The sequence below is a fragment of the Apodemus sylvaticus genome, chromosome 5, assembly GCF_947179515.1.
Source record: "Apodemus sylvaticus chromosome 5, mApoSyl1.1, whole genome shotgun sequence".
In the NCBI taxonomy this organism is placed as follows: Eukaryota; Metazoa; Chordata; class Mammalia; order Rodentia; family Muridae; genus Apodemus; species Apodemus sylvaticus.
In genome coordinates this window covers 105,021,428-105,027,598 of record NC_067476.1, presented here as the reverse complement: position 1 = coordinate 105,027,598, position 6,171 = coordinate 105,021,428, and the positions used below count along the sequence as shown (strand labels likewise).

Below are 6,171 nucleotides of genomic sequence, written 5' to 3'. Positions count from 1 at the left end.
GACCTGGGCGTCTGCGCTCCTCACTTGACCTGCGCGTATGCCAGGGGACAAATGCGGCTGCAAAATCAACCACACTGGACCAAAAACTTCTTCCACAGCTTCGTAGTGCTGCATACTCAGTATTTTAAGAGCAAAATGAGTCTTGTTTGATGAATGATGGAAGGAGAGGAAAAAGAAAAGGGGCAAGGAGGAAGAACTTGAGTGTGGAACTTCCAGAGAAGCCAGAGGGATGCCTCAGCTAAGTCAGACGTGTCTTCCAAATTAACTGACTCTCCTACAATTTGCGCTTCCGGAGTCAACCGCTTGGGATAGAGCGCCTCCTGGTGGAGACCTAGGTCCACTGCTGGAAAAAAGTAAGAACGGATGGGAAACCTGAAGAAAACCAACCAAAATGGAGACTGTGGAACTGGGGTGTACGCGGAAGGAACTCTTAACACCGCCTGCTTCTCTGCGGGCGCTCCAACCTAGGAAAGGTGGCGTCTGGTGGCAACCTTTGTAGATTAAAAAAAAAAAACACAAACAAACAAACAAAACAAACAGTTTTAAAGTGAGAGCGGTCATGGTGACGTCATCCCAGTCCAGGCTCTCAGAGGTTCTGGCTCTCACCATTGCCAGCCCAGAAACCTCATCACCACAGATAAGCAGAAGAAATGGACCCCACCAACCTTGCCCAGGAGTCTTGCCGGTAAAACCACAGTAACGTGCACAAGCCAAGTCAACAGTTCAGAGGCTAGTTAACAGCAATGCTCGCTCTTCCCTGAAGATAAGTCACTGTTTCAGACTGATCTGTCGCCCAGAAATCAGAGCGAGGAAAATTGGCAGAGTACCTTAAAAGAAGCTAGGATGACCCATCTCCAGAGTGACAATATTCCTGTCCAGAAGGCCAGCTGTAGGCCAGAGCACCCTACCCCACCCCACTCCCAGACGCTCCAGCACGTGGGTCACGCTACATTTCCTTAGCTTTCTTCTGCATTGTTGGCCATAGATATGGGTGAGCAGCGGGGTACCTCAGACGCCAGAGGTTTCTGAGCTGTGTTTTCCTGAATGTTTTACAGTGTTCACAGAGAGTTGACACAGCAACAGAAAAGCCCAGTAAGGGGAAACTAGTTCTTCTGTCAGCAGGATGAAATCTCCCACATGAATGGTGATCTAACATTTCCAGCTACCCAGAAGGTAAGACAGTTTGTCAATCATCTTGCCCAGGGACACCCCCTCCAGGAAGGCTCACCTGAAACCATGCTAAAGAGACAGGTGGAATAATTATCTCTTTAACAACATGCTACACTTTGGCTTCCCAGAATTTCTGTTCCCAGAACAGTTCCTACAAGCTGCTATGAGATCATGCTGGGTCTGCCCACCTTAATGAGTCCTGATTTTAAAAGGTGTAACTATTTCCTTTTGGTTCTTTCTTGGCTATCTCTTTGCTTCCAGAGCCTATATATGCTTTTCCACCCTAGTACTTGGGCATCTTCCTCTTTTTCTGATGCACTCTCTCTTGCTGGCTTTACGCAAATGACTTTCCCCTTTCTCCCTTTCTCTCGTCAGTCTCCTCCTTTGGGCTGCTACGACTGACAAGTTGCCTGCCCAGGGGAAGTTTCCATTTCTGTTCTTTCCTTTTTTCTTTTCTTTTCTAACTCTTATGAAATTGCCAACTTTGAATAAACTTTGACTTTGGTTCTTCCCTTTCGAACTTTTCCTGCCTTTGACTTAATTGACAGAGAAAATGGACAGATTGCTCACCCCTAAATATCAGAAAGACTCCTTCTTCCTCCTTGGCCATCCACCCACACGAGCAGCTGCCCTGACCAGAACAGCTGCGCCTGGTTGGAAGCTGTTTGAGCCGGTGGACCGCTGCTGTTCTCTCAAAGAAGGGATGGGTAGAGAGGGGTGCTGGACTCCCCAGAAATGCCAGCCACTCTCCCTGGCCACCTGCATGTCACTCTACTCTAATTGCATGTGACCTCAGGGGTCTCCAGAGACAATGCACTTTACCTGCTGGGGGAGGCCGGCTGAAGGGGACGCCATCTATGTGACTTCGGGAAGGAGTCATCTTGCCAAGTGAGGACTTTCCGAAGTGACTACTTCCCAATCACCTGTCAGTAACCCCTCAGACTCTATAAGTAAACCCAACAAACTTCTAGTTCCTGGGGGTGGGGGGAACCTTTGATAGAACTGTACATTGGGACCTTAGAGGGGGAGGTAGACATGACTTATGTCTCCCTCAGGAAGGAATGCTTGCAACTCTCCCAACCTCTGTCCTGGGTGCAGCTTGTAGGAACAGCGCTGGCAAAGCCAGCCCAGGAACAGCTGCCGCAGCCCTGGTGACTAGTCTGCTGGGTTTCCATTCCCTAGATATGGAACTGTTCACACAAAGCCTGATGGGTTTTCACATTCACCTATATATTCTCAGAAAACAACTATATTTTGTTCAGAACACTTGCAAGGTACAAGCTGTCCAGTTAGGTGGCTTTAAACTCACCAAATCTCCTAAGGTGCTGGGAGTCCTGGGGAAATCACAGCATACAAAGGGTGGGTTTTGTTGTCTTTTGTTTGTCTGGGGATTGGTGGGGGAGGGAACTGCAATGAAGTCTTAATTTTCTACACTGTTCAGTAAGCACTTCCTGATGGATTGTGGGTGAAGGGAACCAACCCCATTACAACACCCATCTTTCCCAGGAATGTTCCCTGACTTACTTTGCCACCCCAGAGCTCCTGGGAGGACCTGGAAAACCTCTTTCTTCTCTGGGTCCTTTCTTGACAGTCACACAGCCACCATCACAGAGCTAGGTCGAAAATTCACTTCCATTTGGTTTAATGCCAAACAATAGACCCGACTTTGTGGAGTTTGGGGTTTTTTAAGAGCACACAAAGCAACGTGATAATTTCCTTTAATCTGAGGTAGACTGGGAAGAGGGGAAAACACCAGCACCCACGAGGCTATCTTAGCATGCCACAGTGACCACAAGAACTAGTCCCTTCAGTATGGTAATATCTTTCATTTGTCAAATGATCTCAACCAAAAATGGTTCGGTTTGTTTTCCTACCTACCCGACTCTAACCCCTAATTTTCACATCGTTTCTATAATCCCTACACCCTCCGTGATGAACTCTTAAGTCGTGCGAGGGTTTTAAAAGACTAAAATACAATATAACCGTTGGATTAGGAAAACGAAAGTAACTAACAGAAATATTAACAAACGGAAAGGTTGTAACATCCATTGTGCACTAAGTACAATGTTTCTGAGAATTAACGACGCATTATAACGCCTTCATCTTGAGCAACAGGGGTGTATGAGAACTGACCAGTGCTAAAAAGGCGCCCTTGCCGTGCCATTGTCACCACAATGCCGTGACTCGGATTCGAACCGAGGTTGCTGCGGCCACAACGCAGAGTACTAACCACTATACGATCACGGCGAGCTACCGGAACGCCACACTTCCACGTGCAGCCAGTACAGCCCTAGAGATATGGACGATCAATCTCCTGACATCTCTATGCTGGCATGCATCGAGGGTCCCCAGCTGATCTTAACGATTGGCCCCAGTCTTTCTCGAGTTTCTACTTGGCTCGGGGACGCACCACGAAAAGACGGCCATGAAAATGCCTGGCAATCCCAGCGTGGTGTCGCCTGGGAACCTAAAACTTGGGATGTTAAAGGCCAGCCTACCCCGAATCAGACCCTGACGCAAAAGGGGAAAAAGGAAAAGAAGAGGCCCAGTCTGCCGCTGTTACCACTGCTGCCAAGCGGGGGCCGGGGGAGGGGGTCGTCTTTCCGCAGGCGCACAGATCTAGCCAGTGAAACCAATGCGCCTGCGCACACTCATAAGTCCCGCCGTTGATAGGCGGAAACAAATGCCAGCAATCCGATGACGTCAAAGGGGGCGGGGCATCCAATACAGAAGAGAGCAAGTAAGGAGCACTGACCCCAGGTCTCCGGTAGCTCGCCGTGATCGTATAGTGGTTAGTACTCTGCGTTGTGGCCGCAGCAACCTCGGTTCGAATCCGAGTCACGGCATTGTGGCAACAATGACACGGCAAGGAGGCCATATTTTGTCCTTCTGTTCCATTTTAATACGTAGCTAACATTCCAGGAAAGGGATCTCAAACAAGTGACAGTTGAGAACAGGGTTTATACCGGTGCGGGCTAAATTAAACTACATGAGCACAAAAGTATATTATGGCGATGGTGTTTATACCCTAAGTGCTGAGAACTGTGTCAACCAGAAAAGTACAATGTACATATGTAACTCCTTTCATAAAAAATTCGTTGGTTTTTCTTAGTCTCCTATATATACTTTTTACAAATTTCCATCAAAGCGCTGAAGTGGATGCCGAAGTGATGCAAAGAAGAGGCCCCGCAGAGGGTGTAGCCTTTGAGATAGCTTTTACAAGTAGAATGGGAACCTGTCAAACATCAGTTTAATGTGCAAAGGGTTGAACACGGTCATGAAAAGGCCCTGTCGTGATTCCTCCTCCGAAGTGTTCTCCCTGGGTCACTTTTGGGACCTGCCCGCTCCCACAGCTCTCGGCTGGGCTGGGCTGGGCTGGGCTGACAGCTAGCCCTCTCAAGAACCTGTTGAGTGAATGGGCGCCGGTCGCTGGGGGCGGGAAACGACCCTGAAAGCCACGGGAGCAGGAAAAGCAGGAGGGTGTCCTGCAATCTGGGACGTGGAATAGTGAACGGATTTAGTTGTGTTTAGCGAGATCGCTGGTGGCTCTGCAGGGGAGGGTAAAAGGTGGCCGCTTTGAACTCACTTGTCAGAAAGCACTGGCACATTCTTGCTGGGGCAATGCCACTGCCTCTCTGTGGAGGGCGGCGCAGGCTAGGCGCCGTGTGGGTGGGAGCGCTGATGGACAAGAGGAAAACCGGACCGAGTTGCCGCCCAGTGGGGTCAGAAGGGGGCGCAAAGCTGAGCGGGAGCATCAAAGAGAGAGGATTTAGCCATCCAGGAGTGGGAGAGAGAAGAATGGGGGCCGCATTCGATTGAGTTCTGTCCATACAGCGCACTCAGTACCAAGGGCGTGCACTCTCAGCAAAGGTCCTGATCGGTCGCTGCTAGGGTTTGGGGAGGATCTGCAGCCGGGAGACCCGATGGGGAACGCCCCAGCAGGACGGAGAACTCTGCAGAGTCCACGGGCAAGGGCCCAGGCACCTCGGGTCCCCGGATGCTCAGGTGGTTTCGGGCCAACCCCCAATACCTCTCGCTGGCGACTACTTTGCCCCAGACTACAGAACCAAAAAGAAGCCTAGTTAGAGGCGAGAGCTCAATGCGCCTGCGCATCGCAGGCTCTGCTAGGTTGGAGTCCCGCCCAGCACATGGGTCATTTAGTGACGCAGGAAATGGGAAGGCCTATGAGTATTGAAGAGAATATTCAGAAGTGCGACATTACAGGTCCCTGGTAGCTCGCCGTGATCGTATAGTGGTTAGTACTCTGCGTTGTGGCCGCAGCAACCTCGGTTCGAATCCGAGTCACGGCATTGTGGCAACAATGGCACGGCAAAGGGTACTTGTCTTTTTCTTGAGTTTCCATGTTTTTACAAAAGCCATTGTCTTTTTTTTTTTTTTAATTCCTGTTCCTTTTGAGATTCTCTAACGATCGCTGCATCTAAGAATTCTTTAGCGCTCTGACTACAGCTTCAGATCGAACATCTTCTAATCCCTTCCTTCTGAAAAACCGTTGTCTAAGCCATTCAACAGGATCGAAACAGCGCCCCTGTGACCTTGTAAAGATTTCCCGCACCTCCGTTTTTAATTTTAAAAATCGCGTCATTCGGTTATAATTAGAGACTGCATGTGCCTCAGTCTAACCGAAAGGTTTCTTCTCAGTCTTCACGTCATCCACCAGTTACTGCCATTTTCCAGTGCCATTATCTTGCTATGATAGTCCTAGTGAGTGTAACAAATACGTATGTATCCGTACGTGTGGAAATATTCCTCTTCTTACATAAAATACCGACATCTCCAACTCCCAAAAAATTATGATATGAGAACAGAATACGAGGTGGGTGGCAGATTTGCCTAAGTGGGTAAGAGCACTCAAACTGGGGGACTCTCCATCCATCTGGAGGCCTGTCTACCTTGCATTCCCTGCCTCCCGTGCCTCCTGCCCATCTAGTGCGAGGAGGGCACTGTTTAGTGTGGTAAAACAGAAGAAAGAGATATCCATTA

The 6,171-nt window shown here is 49.3% G+C and overlaps 3 non-coding genes across 3 annotated transcripts; 2 read left to right on the top strand and 1 right to left on the bottom strand.

The window, feature by feature from the left end:
* Window positions 1–3,345: 3,345 nt before the first annotated feature.
* Window positions 3,346–3,417, bottom strand: Trnah-gug (transfer RNA histidin (anticodon GUG)). Its single transcript has one exon. It is a non-coding gene; the product is annotated as a tRNA-His (tRNA).
* Window positions 3,418–3,944: 527 nt separating this feature from the next.
* Window positions 3,945–4,016, top strand: Trnah-gug (transfer RNA histidin (anticodon GUG)). Its single transcript has one exon. It is a non-coding gene; the product is annotated as a tRNA-His (tRNA).
* A 1,392-nt stretch (window positions 4,017–5,408) lies between these two features.
* Trnah-gug (transfer RNA histidin (anticodon GUG)) lies at window positions 5,409–5,480 on the top strand. Its single transcript has one exon. It is a non-coding gene; the product is annotated as a tRNA-His (tRNA).
* The last annotated feature ends 691 nt before the right edge of the window (window positions 5,481–6,171 follow it).